A 19,923-nucleotide genomic window follows, 5' to 3' on the forward strand; every position below is an offset into this window, starting at 1 on the left:
TTCTTTTAATGTAATCTACTGTTACACCAGATATGAGTAGCGCTGGTGACACTATGCACTTGCAGCTGGGCCTTAAACACACAAACACGTGTGTGCAACTGACTGCTATTTATTCACATTCAAAATTATATATATATTTTTAAATGTAATCTACTGTGACACCAGATATGAGTAGCGCTGGTGACACTATGCACTTGCAGCTGGGCCTTAAACACACAAACACGTGTGTGCAACTGACTGCTTTTTATTCACAGTCAAAATAATTGTTTGTCTTTAAATGTAATCTACTGTGACACCAGATATGAGTAGCGCTGGTGACACTATGCACTTGCAGCTGGGCCTTAAACACACAAACATGTGTGTGCAACTGACTGCTATTTATTCACAGTCAAAATTGTTGTTTTTCTTTAAATCTAATCTACTGTGACACCAGATATGAGTTGCACTGGTGACACTATGCACTTGCAGGGCATGAAACACACACGCGTGCCAGCAACTGACTGCTATTATATTACAGTCAAAAATGTATTTATTTTTTTAAATGCAAGCTACTGTGACACCAGATATGAGTGGTGGCACTGGGCAAGTGGGCACAGTATACGCTGTGAGACTGACACACAGACTGATGTTCTAGCCCTAAAAAGGGCTTTTTGGGGTGCTGTCCTTACAGCAGAGATCAGATGAGTCTTTCAGGACTGTAGTGGACACTGAATACACTAGCCTAGCTATCAATTTCCCTATTAAATCTGCAGAAGCTACACTGTCCCTCCTCTCACTAAGAATGCAGCTTCCGAATGAATCTAAAATGGATGCTGTCCAGGAGGTGGGAGGGTCTGGGATCGAGGGTGTGATGCTGATTTGCTGGAATATGTCTGCTGACTGTGAGGTACAGGGTCAAAATTTACACAATGATGACGAATAGGGGGCGGACCGAACATCGCATATGTTCGCCCACCGGGGCGAACGCAAACAAGCTATGTTCGCCGGCGAATAGTTCGGGACATCTCTATTGAGCATCCGCCTTCACTCGGTCAGCATTTGGTCAGTAATCCATAAGAATTGCTGTGTTTTGTCCCCACTCCTGCTTTTGGCTACCAAATCATAAGCCAATTCTAATGGGACCATACAGGCCTTACAGCTTCTACACAGAAAGGATCCATTGTGTGTCTCATTTTTCCTTCCTTTTTACAGATCAGAAGAAGGGTAAAAAAAAAATGATGATGTCAACAAGGCCAAAAAGGCAAAATAGTGTCCCAGTCATGAAGTGGGGATGGTGGGAAAAGCATGAGAAGTCCACAGAGTGGCCCAATGACATAGTGTCGAGGTTGTAGCAGCATCAAAAGACCGCAGAGTGGCAAGGTGACTTTCAAGGTGTGGTGTAGGAAGAAACTCCACACCAAACACCGATGGGAATCGGGAACAGAAACTAGGCCTGGACATCGAAGAAAGGGAGCAGGGCACCTCCTAATGCCATCCTCATCCTAGCTCTGACTCCTATCCATATGAGCGGACCTAGATGGTAGGACGGCTCATACACTGGAACCTCAGACCCTGAGTCGCCCTGATGATCCCTGGAAATAATGTCAGGAACTTGAGATGTCCTGTTCCTCCAAGATACGGAAGAACAGGAGTGTCCCACCGACCTAGATGCAAGGAAAGGGGTAGACAGTGAAAAGCAACTGGATCAGCAGGTAAGAACCCAAAACAACTAGCACTTACCTGTGGCAGCAACAGGAAGGAAAACCAACACACCAGTAACTGCCTGGATCCACATGCGGACAGGGTGCATGGCGGCCCCAGGCAGAGTTGCTCAATGACTTGTTGTTCCCCCTCTGGGGAACCCAGGAGCCCTCTCACCGAAGGCACAGACAGACAGGGGAGTGTCTAGTAGTGATGGACGAACATCTGCTGGGACGGTTCGCAGACGCAATCGCGCGAACGCGATCAAATGTTCACGAACTGCAGGTTCGCGGTGGGTCCCATTCATTTTAAGGGCAGGAGAACCAGAAAAACCTCCAGGTCATATTTGCAGCCACAAAATACTTACTAGATGTGCACACATAGTCCCACAGCATGGACACTGACATACAAGAAGTATTAAGTGAATCTGCTATCTACAAGCATTATTTTTTTATATGCGAAATTTCAGCAAAGTATTAATCACAAGAGTACATGCGCTAGGAAGGTGTGGCCTACAGAAACTGGTTCGCTACGACTAGAAATTACATGGATGCGATGGTTGGAACCAAAATCAGCGACGAAGAGGAAAAACTCCTGGTGACTGTAAGTAATCTTACATTAAATTGGTGTATTTCATTACATTTCACCTGCAAGTCTGAACAATCGCTTTATATGCATAAATAGTGTTAAAAAAAAAAAAATTGCCAGTGCGAACTTCTGCGATTCAAATTTTTCTTACGTGCACTTAACTTCACATTTTATAAGGTCTCACTAGATATTAGTCATTGTTCTACTAAGTATTCCAGTGACATCACACCCACTATGTTAGTAGCATATTTGTATGAAAAGCAGAGAAATATACAGTACAGACCAAAAGTTTGGACACACCTTCTCATTCAAAGAGTTTTCTTTATTTTCATGACTATGAAGGCATCAAAACTATGAATTAACACATGTGGAATTATATACATAACAAACAAGTGTGAAACAACTGAAAATATGTCATATTCTAGGTTCTTCAAAGTAGCCACCTTTTGCTTTGATTACTGCTTTGCACACTCTTGGCATTCTCTTGATGAGCTTGAAGAGGTAGTCCCCTGAAATGGTTTTCACTTCACAGGTGTGCTTATTCATAGTTTTGATGCCTTCAGTGTGAATCTACAATTTTCATAGTCATGAAAATAAAGAAAACTCTTTGAATGAGAAGGTGTGTCCAAACTTTTGGTCTGTACTGTATTTCACATGCACATTAATTGTCATGCCGCACACTATATACCGCACACACACAAACACACACTATATACCGCACCCACACAGAGTCTATAGATTATAATTTGTGTCCTGTTAGTCAGGACGCAGGAGAAGCTTTCTTTGTCAGACTGCCAGTATTTGCTGGTTCATTTAGAGTTACCCAGGGTGCATCACGGGGAGGCGAAACAGCTGTACACCCCATACCGTACCGTCACTTCACTACACAGGTACATCTCTACTTAGCTGGACAGTATCTGATAGCTCAGACCCCACCCACATACAATCGTAATACAATCCGATCTTCTCACCGTAATAGTAATGCTGCATGCACACGCGCATGTTTTTTCACAACTACGGACTGTAAAAACCCAGGCTGCTGTCCTACAGAGTGGACGAGCGCATTGCATCATCGGTTGCTAACTCGCTATGATGCCATGCATGCGCTTCTTACCGCTACCGCTGTGCAGTAATACAAGTGTATCACAGTACAGCGGTGGTGGCCGGAAGCGCACGGCGTCATAGCAACCAATGACGCCGTGCGCTCGTACACTCTGCAGGACGGCAGGACAGGTTTGTATGGTCCGTAGTTGTAAAAAAACACGCCCGTGTCCAGGCGGCCTAAATCTAATATTTCCACTTCAAAGACTTAAATAATTTTTTGTAGTTTACTTGAGGAAATTATTTTCAATACTATTATTGTTAAAAATTGGGATTATATGCTTGCATTTTTATCTTGCAGCGGATGTTGGGGCGGGGATACGACCGCACCCAGTCCCACGCCGAGAAGCAGCGGATTGTGCGGGAGCTGGCATTTGAGATCTGGCGCAAAACGGGTCTCAAACACTGACATCTGGCAATCATAAAAAAATGGTCAGACATGAAGCGCAGACTCCGCCGGTTTAAAAAAAGAATCCGGGACGAAAAAAGCCCAGGTAGATGCGTAAATAACTTTTGTATGTTTTGCCAACACTCTGTAATGTATACAGTGCTAAGCAAAAGTATTCACCCCCCTTGACTTTGTCCTTGATTTGCATCATTTAATTTGTAGAACATGCCCACAACTTAGACCTTTTTTTTTAATTGGTTAATTGTAAAGCATACAGCAAATAGGACAAAATAAGGTCAATGTGCATAACTATTCACCCCTAAAGTCAATACTTTATAGAGCCATCCTTTGCTGCAATCACAGCTCCAAGTCGCTTTGGATAAGTCTCTATGAGCAGTTGCTACATCTTACCACTGGGATTTTTGCCCATTCCTCCTTGCAAAACTGCTCCAGCTCCTTCCAATTGGATGGTTTGCGCTTGTGAACAGCAATCTTTAAGTCTGACCACAGATTTTCCATTGAATTGAGATCTGGGCTTTGACTAGGCCATTCCAACACATTTATATGTTTACCCTTAAACAACTCAAGTGTTGCTTTAGCAGTGTGTTTGGGGGCATTGTCCTGCTGGAAGGTGAACCTCCATCCTAGCCTCAAATGACACACAGAGTGGGACAGGTTTTGCTCAAGAATATCCCTGTCCATGTTTCCCTCAACTCTGACCAGTTTCCCAGTCCGGGCTGCTGATAAACATCCCCACAGCATGATGCTGCCATCACCATGTTTCATTGTGGGGATGGTGTTCTTTGGGTGATGTGATGTGTTGGCTTTGTGCCAGACAAGTGACGGACTGAACCATCACTGGGTCTGCAGTAGAAGCCTGAGGGCTAGTCTCCTTCCTACAGGCTATGGAGCCAGGACTATGGAGACCCCCACTCTGATCTATTTGGGTTAGGGGGAACTATAAACCATGATATTTTGGTTGAGTTTATAGGCCACATCTTTCCTTTTCACCATTAAAGTTGCATGGTGTGAATCCATAAACGCAATAAGGGTTCACTCTGCTCTGATACACCCAATGAATGTGTTCGTTTATTTGTCTCTTTGTTCTATTGTGTTAGTGATGGGATTAAGAAGTAGCCGACTCTGGTGTAGAGAAGTAGATCATCCTATGATACACTCAGGATTCATCCCATGGGTCTCCTCTCTCCCTATTGTTTCATCAAGACACTGTGGAGGGGATGTCTGTTTGCATGCTTTTCATTTTTGATTGAGTTATGCGGCATAAAGCTGGCAGCCACAGAAATTATATATTGATCCCTCCATATTGGAATTTCTTTATATCTAATGTTGTTAAGATTTCTGAGTTGTTTCTCTAAAATCTGAATATTCTGTGACTACAGAAGTTCCTATTTCCTCCATTCGGAGAAGGCGATTGGCGGAGGCCATGGAGGTGGTGGAGGTTGAGGAGGAAGAGGGGGAAGAGGAGGAGGAGGCCGGACCCTTCCAGCCAATTGAGCCACCCCCACCAGATGCGGGGAAAGTGAAAGAGGTGGAGGTGGAAAGTGCTGGACCCTCCAGCACCGACCCATCTCAGGACTTGGAGGAAGAGGAGGCGATCACCAGCCCCCACAAGGAGGTCAAATATGTGCACATAGCAATATGATTATGTATCCATAACATGTACATAAACATTAAAAGGGCCAACAATGAGGGGACAACATACACTATAGTAATACAAAAAAATAACACTGGACAATAACTCTTTAATCTACAAACCGGATTCCAAAAAAGTTGGGACACTATACAAATCGTGAATAAAAACAGAATGCAATGATGTGGAGGTGCCAACTTCTAATATTTTATTCAGAATAGAACATAAATCACAGAACAAAAGTTTAAACTGAGAAAATGTACCATTTTAAGGGAAAAATATGTTGAATCAGAATTTCATGGTGTCAACAAATCCCCAAAAATTTGGGACAAGGCCATTTTCACCACTGTGTGGCATCTCCCCTTCTTCTTACAACACTCAACAGACGTCTGGGGACCGAGGAGACCAGTTTCTCAAGTTTAGAAATAGGAATGCTCTCCCATTCTTGTCTAATACAGGCCTCTAACTGTTCAATCGTCTTGGGCCTTCTTTGTTGCACCTTCCTCTTTATGATGCGCCAAATGTTCTCTATAGGTGAAAGATCTGGACTGCAGACTGGCCATTTCAGTACCCGGATCCTTCTCCTACGCAGCCATGATGTTGTGATTGATGCAGAATGTGGTCTGGCATTATCTTGTTGAAAAATGCAGGGACTTCCCTGAAAGAGATGACGTCTGGATGGGAGCATATGGTGTTCTAGAACCTGAATATATTTTTCTGCATTGATGGTGCCTTTCCAGACATGCAAGCTGCCCATGCAACACGTACTCATGCAACCCCATACCATCAGAGATGCAGGCTTCTGAACTGAGTGTTGATAACAACTTGGGTTGTCCTTGTCCTCTTTGGTCCAGATGACATGGCGTCCCAGATTTCCAAAAAGAACTTCGAATCGTGACTCGTCTGACCACAGAACAGTCTTCCATTTTGCCACACTCCATTTTAAATGATCCCTGGCCCAGTGAAAACGCCTGAGCTTGTGGATCTTGCTTAGAAATGGCTTCTTCTTTGCACTGTAGAGTTTCAGCTGGCAACGGCGGATGGCACGGTGGATTGTGTTCACTGACAATAGTTTCTGGAAGTAGTCCTGAGCCCATTCTGTGATTTCCTTTACAGTAGCATTCCTGTTTGTGGTGCAGTGTCGTTTAAGGGCCCGGAGATCACGGGCATCCAGTATGGTTTTACGGCCTTGACCCTTACGCACAGAGATTGTTCCAGATTCTCTGAATCTTCGGATGATGTTATGCACAGTTGATGATGATAGATGCAAAATCTTTGCAATTTTTCGCTGGGTAACACCTTTCTGATATTGCTCCACTATCTTTCTGCGCAACATTGTGGGAATTGGTGATCCTCTACCCATCTTGGCTTCTGAGAGACACTGCCACTCTGAGAAGTTCTTTTTATACCCAATCATGTTGCCAATTGACCTAATTAGTGTTAATTGGTCTTCCAGCTCTTCGTTATGCTCAAATTTACTTTTTCCAGCCTCTTTTTGCTACTTGTCCCAACTTTTTGGGGATTTGTTGACACCGTGAAAATTGGAATCAACGTATTTTTCCTTTAAAATTATACATTTACTCGGATTAAACGTTTGATCTGTCATCTACGTTCTATTACAAATAAAATATTGACATTTGCCATCTCCACATCATTGCATTCAGTTTTTATTCACAATTTGTTTAGTGTCCCAACTTTTTTGGAATCCGGTTTGTACATTAAAACCATTAACTTAACAAATAAATAATATTAAACTCTATAGAACTATCACTAACTAACAAAATAAAATTATACTGTACTGAAATATCACAAACTAATAAACTATATAATCATCATAAATATCACTAACTAACGTATTGAGATTTAAATCGTCAATGTGTATAAAGACTTTAAATAAATAAATAAATAATAATAAATCTAAAAAATAGACAAACAGATATATTTTGTACTGCCGTGTACATATTGACCGTCTCTTAAAAAATATCCTATGATCTAACCCCTCAGGTGAAAATTGTAAAAATAAAAAACAAATATATATATATATATATATATATATATATATATATATTTAGTCACTTAACATCACTAAAAGTGCAACACCAAGCTATCAAAAAAGGAATATGTCCCCCAAAATAGTACCAATCTGTCATTTCATTTGGCCAAAAATGAGACCCTACCATTAGACAATCGCCAAATAAAAATAATATGGCTCTCAAACTATGGAGACATTAAAACATGAATTGTTTTTGGTTCAACAATGCTTTTATTGTGTAAAACAGAAATAACTAAAAAATAAGGAAACATATTAGGTCTTGCCGCATCTGTAACAACTAGCTGTATAAAAATATCATACCAAGTAACCCCTCAGGTGGACACCTTTCAAAACAAAAAATAAAAACTCTCCAAAAAGGCATTTTTGGACAACTTTTATCCCAAAAAGGTGTAATAGCAAGCTATCAAAAAGTCATATGCACCACAAAATAAAAGGTTTAAAGGTTAAAGAATTGCAAATAATATTAATATTTTTTTTTTCACACAGTACTGAAGACATTGAAGGCCAAATTGGCCAAAATGCAGAAGGAGCACCGCCAGGATATGCGGGCCAATCAGGAGCGGATGAAAGCCATGGAGGAGAGGCACCGCCAGGCCATGAAGGGGGTGCAGGAGATGCTCCTGCTATTGGAAAAGTTGCCTTTTTTTTCTAATAAGTTATATAAATCGTTTATACAGTTATAACGTGTATTTTGGTTTTTGTAATATTGCTCTGTTTTAGTGTAATAGCTCGGCCTAAATCAGGCAGAACTGACAGCAGCCGGTAAATACATGTCAAATACATATAGGCTCTATTCACACGTCTGTAAAATGGGTCTGCATCCGTTCCGCAATTTAGTGGTTACAGACCTATTGATTTTAAATACCAGCAAAATTAGGCATTCACAGGATAAAGAAGTAAGTGTCGGCCAGTACAGGCCACAAAAATTAGCCAACAGGCGTTCACCTGACAGCAAAGAACTTTGTATTCTGTGGCAGGAGGTACATTAGGCATTCACAGGATAAATAAGTAAGTGTCGGCCAGTACAGGCCCCAAAAATTAGGCATTCAACAGACATAAAATGCCTTTTATGCTGCTGTATTTACCCAAGACAGGGACCATGAATTGTTTTGGGTGGTGGCGGATATTTGTGGGCTGTCATGAGGAATTTGAATCAAACATGGTCTACTGTTCACATGTGTTCAATTCCTCCGAGATCCATGCCTCATTCATTTTTAGAAATGTGAGTTATTCAACACTGTCGTGAGCTAGGCGAGTGCGCTTATCGGTCACGATCCCCCCTGCTGCACTGAATGTCCTTTCGGACAGGACACTGGACGAGGGGCAAGCCAACAGTTCCATGGCAAATTGTGCCAGCTCTGGCCACAGGTCAAGCCTGCCCACCCAGTAGTCCCGGGGTTCATCACTTCTCAGAGCTTCCACATCGACCGTTAACCCGATGTAGCCGGACACCTGTCGGTCTAGGCGTTCCCTGATGCTGCATTCGGAGGACAGCTGTCGATGGGTCGGCTGAAAGAATGATATCATATCAGAAGTGACCAACACATCTTCAAACCGCCCTCTTCTTGCAGGCGCTGTTGGATTGGTACCCGCAACTGTTTCTCTGTGAGTGGAAATTCCTCTGCCAGCGCCCGCAAAAGCAGAATGCAGCATTTCTCGAAGCAAGGCCTGGAAGTGCTGCATTCTGACAGCCCTCTGTGATGGTGGTAACATTTCCACTATTTTTTGTTTGTACCGGGGGTCTAAGTACGTTGCCATCCAGTACTGGTCCTTGCCCTTTATGCTTTTTATACGGGGGGTCCCTCTTTAAACACTAGAGCATGAAGGCCCCCATTTGCACTAAACTGGAAGCGGTGTAGTGGCCTGGCTCCTGCTCATCATCCAGGATAATGTCATCCTCGTTCTCCTCCCCCCATTCACGGACAACACCAGGGATGCCAGAAAGGTTTAAAGCATGCTCTTTTTGCTCCTCCTCATCTGCCCCGGCACCATCCTCCTCGGACTCCTCTTCAGACTCCTGTTGTTGACTTGTCTCAGATGGAGTAGCCCCCCCTGGGAATTCATCCAGCATTGCGACTTCCTCATCTTCCTGCTCCTCAACGGCTTGATCAATGACAAGACGCAATGCACGCTCCAGAAAGAAGGCGTAAGGTACGATGTCACTGATGGCGCCCTGGCTGTGACTGACCAGTTTGGTGATCTCATCAAATGGCCGCAGAACTCTGCATGTGTCGCGCATGAGCAGCCACGGGCGCGGTGAAAAAAAAATCAAGTTCCTCAGAACCTGTCCTGCCGCAGAGTTCGTACAGGTAGTCGTTAACTGCACGTTTCTGCTGGAGCGGCCTATCAAGCATATGCAAGGTTGATTTACATTGCGTCGGGCAGTCACAAATCAGACGTCTGATGGGCAGGTTGTGTCGCCGGTGAATGTCAGCAAGGCGAGCCATGGCCGTGTAAGATCTTCTGAAATGACCAGAGATTTTCCTGGCCTGCCGCAAGACGTCCTGGACTCCGGGGTATTTGGCAACGAATCGCTGCACGACCAAGTTCAGCACGTGTGCCATGCACGGCACGCGTGTCATTTTGCACTGTTTCAGCATGCTCAGCAGATTGGCACCGTTGTCGCACACCACTTTACCAACTGTCAAATTGTTAGCCGGTTAGCCACCGATCTGCCTGTGAACGCGAAGCTGAAAGGAGTGCAGGAACGCTGTGGCTCTTGGCTTCCAGGCACAATAGACGCAGCACAGCATGGCAACATCTTACCTGGCACGTCGAATAGGTTCTGGGGATCTTGGGAGGCGCAGTGGAAGAGACGGTAGCAGCGAAAAAGGAGGAGTCAGCCGAGGAGGAGAGGGAGGATGGAGTAGGAGAAAGAGAAGAAGAGGCAGGCCTGCATGCAATCCTTGGCGGTAACACCAAATGTACACGGGTGCCACAGGTTGCATGCTTGACGGCCGTCAGAAGGTTCACCTAGTGGGCAGTAAAAGTTATGTACCTTCCCTGCCCGTGTTTGCTAGACCAAGTGTCTGTGGTCAGATGTATCTTGGCACCGACACTGTGCCAGAGATACATTCACTTACGGATGAATGTGGCCATATACAGTCAGGTCCATAAATATTGGGACATCGACACAATTCTAACATTTTTGGCTCTATACACCACCACAATGGATTTGAAATAAAACAAACAAGATGTGCTTTGACTGCAAACTGTCAGCTTTAATTTGAGGGTATTTACATCCAGGTGAACAGTGTAGGAATTACAACAGTTTGCATATGTGCCTCCCATTTGTTAAGGGACCAAAAGTAATGGGACAATTGGCCTCTCAGCTGTTCCATGGCCAGGAGTGTGTATTCCCTCATTATCCCAATTACAATGAGCAGATAAAAGGTCCAGAGTTCATTTCAAGTGTGTTATTTGCATTTGGAATCTGTTGCTGTCAACTCTCAAGATGAGATCCAAAGAGCTGTCACTATCAGTGAAGCAAGCCATCATTAGGCTGAAAAAACAAAACAAACCCATCAGAGAGATAGCAAAAACATTAGGCGTAGCCAAAACAACTATTTGAAACATTATTAAAAAGAAGGAGCTCAGCAACACCAAAAGACCCGGAAGACCACGGAAAACAACTGTGGTGGATGACCAAAGAATTATTTCCCTGGTCAAGAAAATACCCTTCACAACAGTTTGCCAGATCAAGAACACTCTCCAGGAGGTAGGTGTATGTGTGTCAAAGTCAACAATCAAGAGAAAACTTCACCATAGTGAATACAGAGGGTTCACCACAAGATGTAAACCATTGGTGAGCCTCAAAAACAGGAAGGCCAGATTAGAGTTTGCGAAACAACATCTAAAAAAGCCTTCACAGTTTTGGAACAACATCCTATGGACAGATAAAACCAAGATCAACTTGTACCAGAGTGATGGGAAGAGAAGAGTATGGAGAAGGAAAGGAACTGCTCATGATCTTAAGCATACCACCTCATCAGTGAAGCATGGTGGTGGTATTGTCATGGCATGGGCATGTATGGCTGCCTATAGAACTGGTTCTCTTGTATTTATTGATGATGTGACTGCTGACAAAAGCAGCAGGATGAATTCTGAAGTGTTTTCAGGCAATATTATCTGCTCATATTCAGCCAAGTGCTTCAGAACTCATTGGACGGTGCTTCACAGTGCAGATGGACAATGACCCAAAGCATACTGCAAAAGCAACCAAAGAGTTTTTTTAAGGGAAAGAAGTGGAATGTTATGCAATGGCCAAGTCAATCACCGGACCTGATTCTGATTGAGCATGCATTTCACTTGCTGAAGACAAAACTGAAGAGAAAATGCCTCAAGAACAAGCAGTAACTGAAGACAGTTGCAGTAGAGGCCTGGCAGAGCATCACTAGGGATGAAACCCAGTGTCTGGTCTATGCGTTCCAGACTTCAGGCTGCAATTGACTGCAAAGGATTTGCAACCAAGTATTAAAAAGTGAAAGTTTGATTTATGGGAGGCACATAAGCAAACTGTTGTAATTCCTACACCATTCACCTGATTTGTATGTAAATACCCTCAAATTAAAGCTGATAGTCTGAAGTTAAAGCAAATCTTGTTTGTTTAATTTCAAATCCATTGTGGTGGTGTATAGATCCAAAGATGTTAGAATTGTGTCGATGTCACAATATTTATGGACCTGACTGTAGCTTTGGGATGCCCTTCCTGGGACCTTCCATTGCGGTGTTCCAATGGCCATAAAATTTCTAAAGGCCTCCAAGTCCACCAGTTTATATGGCAATAGTTGGCAGGCTAGCAATTCCGACAAGCCAGCGGTCAACCGTTGGGCAAGAAGGTTATCCAGCGTCATCATCTTTTTACGCTCGAACATTTGGGCCACGGAAGCCTGCCTTTTGCCAGATAAACGTGAGGATGGCACAATGGAAGGTGGAGTGGAGGACAATTGGGAGAAGAGAGGAGAAGGAGAAGAGGCTGGACGGTGAGCACCTGGAGTGTGGCTTTGTGGGTTCTGACGGCGTTGCTCCCACTGGGCTCGGTGATGGGAGGCCAGGTGCCTTCTTAAGGCGGTCGTCCCTAGGCGAGTGTTGGGCTTTCCGCGACTTATGTGTTGACAGCAAAGGCTGCAGATGGTAACACTGTTGTCAGCAGCAGACACGTTAAAAAAAGCCCACACTGCGGAGCCATGTGCTTGCGTCCTGGGAGTGCCAGATGTGACTGTGCATGGTAGATGGCTCGCTCCTCATACATTAGCAGTCTGTTTTTTTCCTCCTGTGCAATGTAAGTTCTGCCTTCTTCTCCTCCCTATCTGCTGGTCCATCTCTCCCTCTGAACTCCCCTCCTCTTTCTCTCTTGTGGGCACCCACGTGACGTCTATAGACACGTCATCATCAACGTCACCTTCCCCACCACTAACCTTAGAGATCTTGGAGTAGGCAGCAACAGCGGGGACCAACCTCCTTGGGCCGAATTGAGTACTGTCGTCAGACTGCTGAGTGGCGGCCTTTGCTACCTCCTCTTCCTGATCCGATGCCAAGAATGGCTGCGCATCGGAAATGTCTTGTAATGGATCGGAAAATAATTCCTGTGACTCGGGCGGAGGGTATATGGTGTTGGTGGTGGTGGCTTTGGGGGTGCACACAGCAGAGATTGAAGAGGGTGCGGATAGAGAGGATGAGGAGGGTGCAGAAGCGGAACTCAACCAAGTCTGTTGCGTCCTTTAACGTAATCAAACGCACCTTCAGCAACTCCCCACTTAGGCTCCGGCCTGGTGCTCCTGCCCTACCCCTACCACCCCTGCGGAAGGGCCTGCCTCTTCCTCTGCCTGTCATTATTTAAATGACCCTGTGACAAAAGTCTCTAGAGAAGAACAGTGTTTGTGGAAGAAGGTATATAACACCCCGCTTCAATCTGTTGTTTTGGGGGGAGACTGGTATATCACACCAGTTATAATACTTTTTTTCCAGTACCGTTTGTCACTGTGTGTAGCAGAGGGAACGCAGCAAAACAGGCAAAAAATTCTGCAGTACCTAAATACACTATTATGAAGGTATATTGGTATATAACACCCCGCTTCAATCTGTCATTTTGGGGGGCGACTGGTATATTACACCAGTTATAATAATTTTTTATAATTGTGTTTGTCACTCTTTGTAGTTGTACAGGGTGGGCCGGATACACCTTAATAAAATGGGAATGGTTGGTGATATGAACTTCCTGTTTGTGGCACATTAGTATATGTGAGGGGGAAACTTTTCAAGATGGGTGGTGACCATGGTGGCCATTTTGAAGTTGGCCATTTTGAATCCAACTTTTGTTTTTTCAATAGGAAGAGGGTCATGTGACACATCAAACTTATTGTGTGCTTGGTTTTAACGTAACTTTATTCTTTCATGAGTTATTTACAAGTTTCTCTTTGTTTACAGCCATTGACATGTCGTCGAGGTTAACACGTGAGGAGCGGATAGAAATTGTGTTGACGTCTGGTGAACGCAGTAACCGGGTCATTGCAGCAGATTTCAATGCAAGACACCCTACGAGACCACCCATCTCCCATGCTACAGTTAGAAAACTGCTTGCTAAGTTTCGTGAAACTGGTTCAGTGATGGATTTGCCAAAATGTGGACGCATGAAATCTGTCTCTAATGAAGAAACATCAGTGGCTGTCCTAGCTTCATTCAGCAAGAGCCCACAGGGTAGCACTCGCCGCATGTCACTGGAGAGTGGCATTAGTCGAACATCCCTTCGGCGGATATAAGCTACTCACAAATGGCACCCTTACAAACTCCAGCTACTGTAGCATCTCAACGAGGATGACCCAGATCGGTGCACTGAATTTGCAGAATGGGCAAAACAAAAATTGGAACAGGACCCTCAGTTTACGCAGAAGATTTTGTTCAGTGATGAGGCAAACTTTTATGTGAATGGTGAAGTTAACAAAGAAAACCACCGCTATTGGTCTGACACTAACCCACATTGGATAGATCCCTCCAAGATTGTTGGAACAAAAAAATTGATGGTATGGTGTGGTATATGGGGTACAAAGATAGTGGGGCCATTCTTCATCAATGGAAACCTCAAGGCCACTGGATATGCAAAATTGCTACATGATGATGTGTTTCCCTCTTTATGCACTAAAGCTGGTGCGTTCCCTGAGTTTTTCCAGCAAGATGTTGCACCACCACATTATGGGTGTCAGGTCCGAGCATTCCTAGATGAACAATTTCCTGCAAAGTGGATTGGTCGTCGTGGGCCAGTTGAATGGCCCCCAAGATCTCCCGATCTGACCCCCTTAGACTTTTATCTTTGGGGTCATCTGAAGGCAATTGTCTATGCTGTGAAGATACGAGATGTGCAGCACCTGAAACTACGGATACTGGAAGCCTGTGCTAGCATTTCTCCTGCGGTGTTGCTATCAGTGTGTGAAAAGTGGGAGAAGAGGGTTGCAATGACAATCCAACACAATGGGCAGCACATTGAACACATTTTATAAGTGGTCAGAAACTTGTAAATAATACATGAAAGAATAAATTTACGTTAAAACCAAGCACACCATTGTTTTTCTTGTGAAATTCCCAATAAGTTTGATGTGTCACATGACCCTCTTCCTATGGAAAAAAACAAAAGTTGGATTCAAAATGGCTGACTTCAAAATGGCCGCCATAGTCACCACCCATCTTGAAAAGTCCCCCCCCCTCACATATACTAATGTGCCACAAACAGAAAGTTAATATCACCAACCATTCCCATTTTATTAAGGTGTATCCATATAAATGGCCCACCCTGTAGTATCGCTGCAGAACCGCTCACCAGTCACAATGCTGCACAATACAAATCCACTGCTTTCTATGTTATAAAGTATATTATAAGTGTATTACACCCCTATGTACTGCACACCTATCAATAGTACACCTATACCATTCCTTAAAAGGACTTTTGTGGACCTATTAGCTAGCGATTTGTGTCACTAACAGTCTGTCCCTGCTCCACACAGCAACCTCTCCCTACACTGACAAATAACAGAATGTAAAATCGCAGCCAGATCAGGTCTATTTATAAGGTAGGGGGTATGTCCATGTGTTGAAACTTTTCAATTGGCTGTCCTTTACCACCTGATGGATGTGTCATGGGTCAAAGTTCTTCACAATGTAAAAGAATATGGCGGGCGCGAACCGACCGCCGGGTGAACCGCAAGGCCATCTCTAGTGTCTAGCATCCATGCAGGACCGTAAACACCAAAACGGGCCAGACATGGAACAACTAGACATACAACACAAACCCTGAACATAAACCACACCTTACATAGAAATGGGTAAGGTAGGAAGGGAAGTGACATCAATATGACATTAATGTCTCACTAGATGAGATCCAAAGAGCTGTCACTATCAGTGAAGCAAGCCATCATTAGGCTGAATAAACAAAACAAACCCATCAGAGAGATAGCAAAAACATTAGGCGTAGCCAAAACAACTGTTTGAAACATTATTAAAAAGACCCAGAAGACCACGGAAAACAACTGTGGTGGATGACCAGAGAATTATTTCCCTGGTCAAGAAAATACCCTTCACAACAGTTTGCCAGATCAAGAACACTCTCCAGGAGGTAGGTGTATGTGTGTCAAAGTCAACAATCAAGAGAAAACTTCACCATAGTGAATACAGAGGGTTCACCACAAGATGTAAACCATTGGTGAGCCTCAAAAACAGGAAGGCCAGATTAGAGTTTGCGAAACAACATCTAAAAAAGCCTTCACAGTTTTGGAACAACATCCTATGGACAGATAAAACCAAGATCAACTTGTACCAGAGTGATGGGAAGAGAAGAGTATGGAGAAGGAAAGGAACTGCTCATGATCTTAAGCATACCACCTCATCAGTGAAGCATGGTGGTGGTATTGTCATGGCATGGGCATGTATGGCTGCCTATAGAACTGGTTCTCTTGTATTTATTGATGATGTGACTGCTGACAAAAGCAGCAGGATGAATTCTGAAGTGTTTTCAGGCAATATTATCTGCTCATATTCAGCCAAGTGCTTAAGAACTCATTGGACGGTGCTTCACAGTGCAGATGGACAATGACCCAAAGCATACTGCAAAAGCAACCAAAGAGTTTTTTAAGGGAAAGAAGTGGAATGTTATGCAATGGCCAAGTCAATCACCTGACCTGATTCTGATTGAGCATGCATTTCACTTGCTGAAGACAAAACTGAAGAGAAAATGCCTCAAGAACAAGCAGTAACTGAAGACAGTTGCAGTAGAGGCCTGGCAGAGCATCACTAGGGATGAAACCCAGTGTCTGGTCTATGCGTTCCAGACTTCAGGCTGCAATTGACTGCAAAGGATTTGCAACCAAGTATTAAAAAGTGAAAGTTTGATTTATGGAAGGCACATAAGCAAACTGTTGTAATTCCTACACCATTCACCTGATTTGTATGTAAATACCCTCAAATTAAAGCTGATAGTCTGAAGTTAAAGCAAATCTTGTTTGTTTAACCACCTCCGGACCGCTGTACGCACTGACGCGTCCTGGAGGTGGTTGATTCATTCCGAGTGGACGCGCCGGCGCGTCATCTCGCGATGGCCGAGATTTCCTGTGAACGCGCGCACACAGGCGCGCGCACTCACAGGAACGGAAGGTAAGAAAGTGGATCTCCAGCCTGCCAGCGGCGATCGTTCGCTGGCAGGCTGGAGATGTGATTTTTTTAACCCCTAACAGGTATATTAGACGCTGTTATGATAACAGCGTCTAATATACCTGCTACCTGGTCCTCTGGTGGTCCCCTTTGTTTGGATCGACCACCAGAGGACACAGGTAGCTCAGTAATATGTTGCACCAAGCACCACACTACACTACACCCCCCCGTCACTTATTAACCCCTTATTCACCCTTGATCACCCCTGATCACCCCATATAGACTCCCTGATCACCCCCCTGTCATTGATTACCCCCCTGTCATTGATCACACCCCTATAAAGCTCCATTCAGACGTCCGCATGATTTTTACGGATCCACTGATAGATGGATCGGATCCGCAAAACGCACACGGACATCTGAATGGAGCCTTACAGGGGCATGATCAATGACTGTGGTGATCACCCCATATAGACTCCCTGATCACCCCCCTGTCATTGATTACACCCCTGTCATTGATCACCCCCCTGTAAAGCTCCATTCAGACGTCCGCATGATTTTTACGGATCCACTGATAGATGGATCGGATCCGCAAAACGCACACGGACGTCTGAATGGAGCCTTACAGGGGCATGATCAATGACTGTGGTGATCACCCCATATAGACTCCCTGATCACCCCCCTGTCATTGATTACCCCCCTGTCATTGATCACCCCCCTGTAAAGCTCCATTCAGATGTCCGCATGATTTTTACGGATCCACTGATAGATGGATCAGATCCGCAAAATGCATACGGACGTCTGAATGGAACCTTACAGGGGAGTGATCAATGACTGTGGTGATCACCCCATATAGACTCCCTGATCACCCCCCTGTCATTGATTACCCCCCTGTCATTGATCAACCCCCTGTAAAGCTCCATTCAGACGTCCGCATGATTTTTACGGATCCACTGATAGATGGATCGGATCCGCAAAACGCACACGGACGTCTGAATGGAGCCTTACAGGGGCATGATCAATAAATGTGGTGATCACCCCATATAGACTCCCTGATCACCCCCCTGTCATTGATTACCCCCCTGTCATTGATCAACCCCCTGTAAAGCTCCATTCAGATGTCCGCATGATTTTTACGGATCCACTGATAGATGGATCGGATCCGCAAAACGAATACGGACGTCTGAATGGAACCATACAGGGGCGTGAACAATGACTGTGGTGATCACCGCATATAGACTCCCAGATCACCCCCCAGTCATTGATCACCCCCCTGTCATTGATCACCCCCCTGTCATTGATCACCCCCCCTGTCATTGATCACCCCCCCTGTCATTGATCACCCCTCTGTAAGGCTCCATTCAGACATTTTTTTGGCCCAAGTTAGCTGAATTTTTTTTTTTTTCTTACAAAGTCTCATATTCCACTAACTTGTGTCAAAAAATGAAATCTCACATGAACTCACCATACCCCTCACGGAATCCAAATGCGTAAATTTTTTTAGACATTTAGATTCCAGACTTCTTCTCATGCTTTAGGGCCCCTAGAATGCCAGGGCAGTATAAATACCCCACATGTGACCCCATTTCGGAAAGAAGACACCCCCAGGTATTCCGTGAGGGGCATATTGAGTCCATGAAAGATTGAAATTTTTGTCCCAAGTTAGCGGAAAGGGAGACTTTGTGAGAAAAAAATAAATAAAATCAATTTCCGCTAACTTGTGCCAAAAAAATAAAAATTTCTATGAACTCGCCATGCCCCTCATTAAATACCTTGGGGTGTCTTCTTTCCAAAATGGGGTCACATGTGGGGTATTTATACTGCCCTGGCATTCTAGGGGCCCTAAAGCGTGAGAAGAAGTCTGGGATCCAAATGTCTAAAAATGCCCTCATAAAAGGAATGTGGGCCCCTTTGCGCATTTAGGCTGCAAAAAAGTGTCACACATCTGGTATAGCCGTACTCAGGAGAAGTTGGGGAATGTGTTTTGAGGTGTCATTTTACATATACCTATGCTGGGTGAGAGAAATATCTTGGCAAAGACAACTTTTCCCATTTTTTTATACAAAGTTGGCATTTGACCAAGATATTTATCTCACCCAGCATGGGTATATGTAAAATGACACCCCAAAACACATTCCCCAACTTCTCCCGAGTACGGAGATACCACATGTGTGACACTTTTTTGCAGCCTAGGTGGGCAAAGGGGCCCACATTCCAAAGAGCACCTTTCGGATTTCACAGGTCATTTACCTACTTACCACACATTAGGGCCCCTGGAAAATGCCAGGGCAGTATAACTACCCCACAAGTGACCCCATTTTGGAAAGAAGACACCCCAAGGTATTCCGTAAGGGGCATGGCGAGTTCCTAGAATTTTTTATTTTTTGTCACAAGTTAGTGGAAAATGATTATTTTTTTTTTATTTTTTTTTTTCTTACAAAGTCTCATATTCCACTAACTTGTGACAAAAAAAAAAAAACTTCCATGAACTCACTATGCCCATCAGCGAATACCTTGGGGTGTCTTCTTTCCAAAATGGGGTCACTTGTGGGGTAGTTATACTGCCCTGGCATTCTAGGGGCCCAAATGTGTGGTAAGGAGTTTGAAATCAAATTCTGTTAAAAATGACCAGTGAAATCCGAAAGGTGCTCTTTGGAATATGGGCCCCTTTGCCCACCTAGGCTGCAAAAAAGTGTCACACATCTGGTATCTCTGTATTCAGGAGAAGTTGAGGAATGTGTTTTGGGGTGTCTTTTTACATATACCCATGCTGGGTGAGATAAATATCTTGGCAAAAGACACCCCAAAACACATTCCTCAACTTCTCCTG

Source organism: Bufo bufo, chromosome 4, assembly GCF_905171765.1.
Source record: "Bufo bufo chromosome 4, aBufBuf1.1, whole genome shotgun sequence".
Taxonomy (NCBI): Eukaryota; Metazoa; Chordata; class Amphibia; order Anura; family Bufonidae; genus Bufo; species Bufo bufo.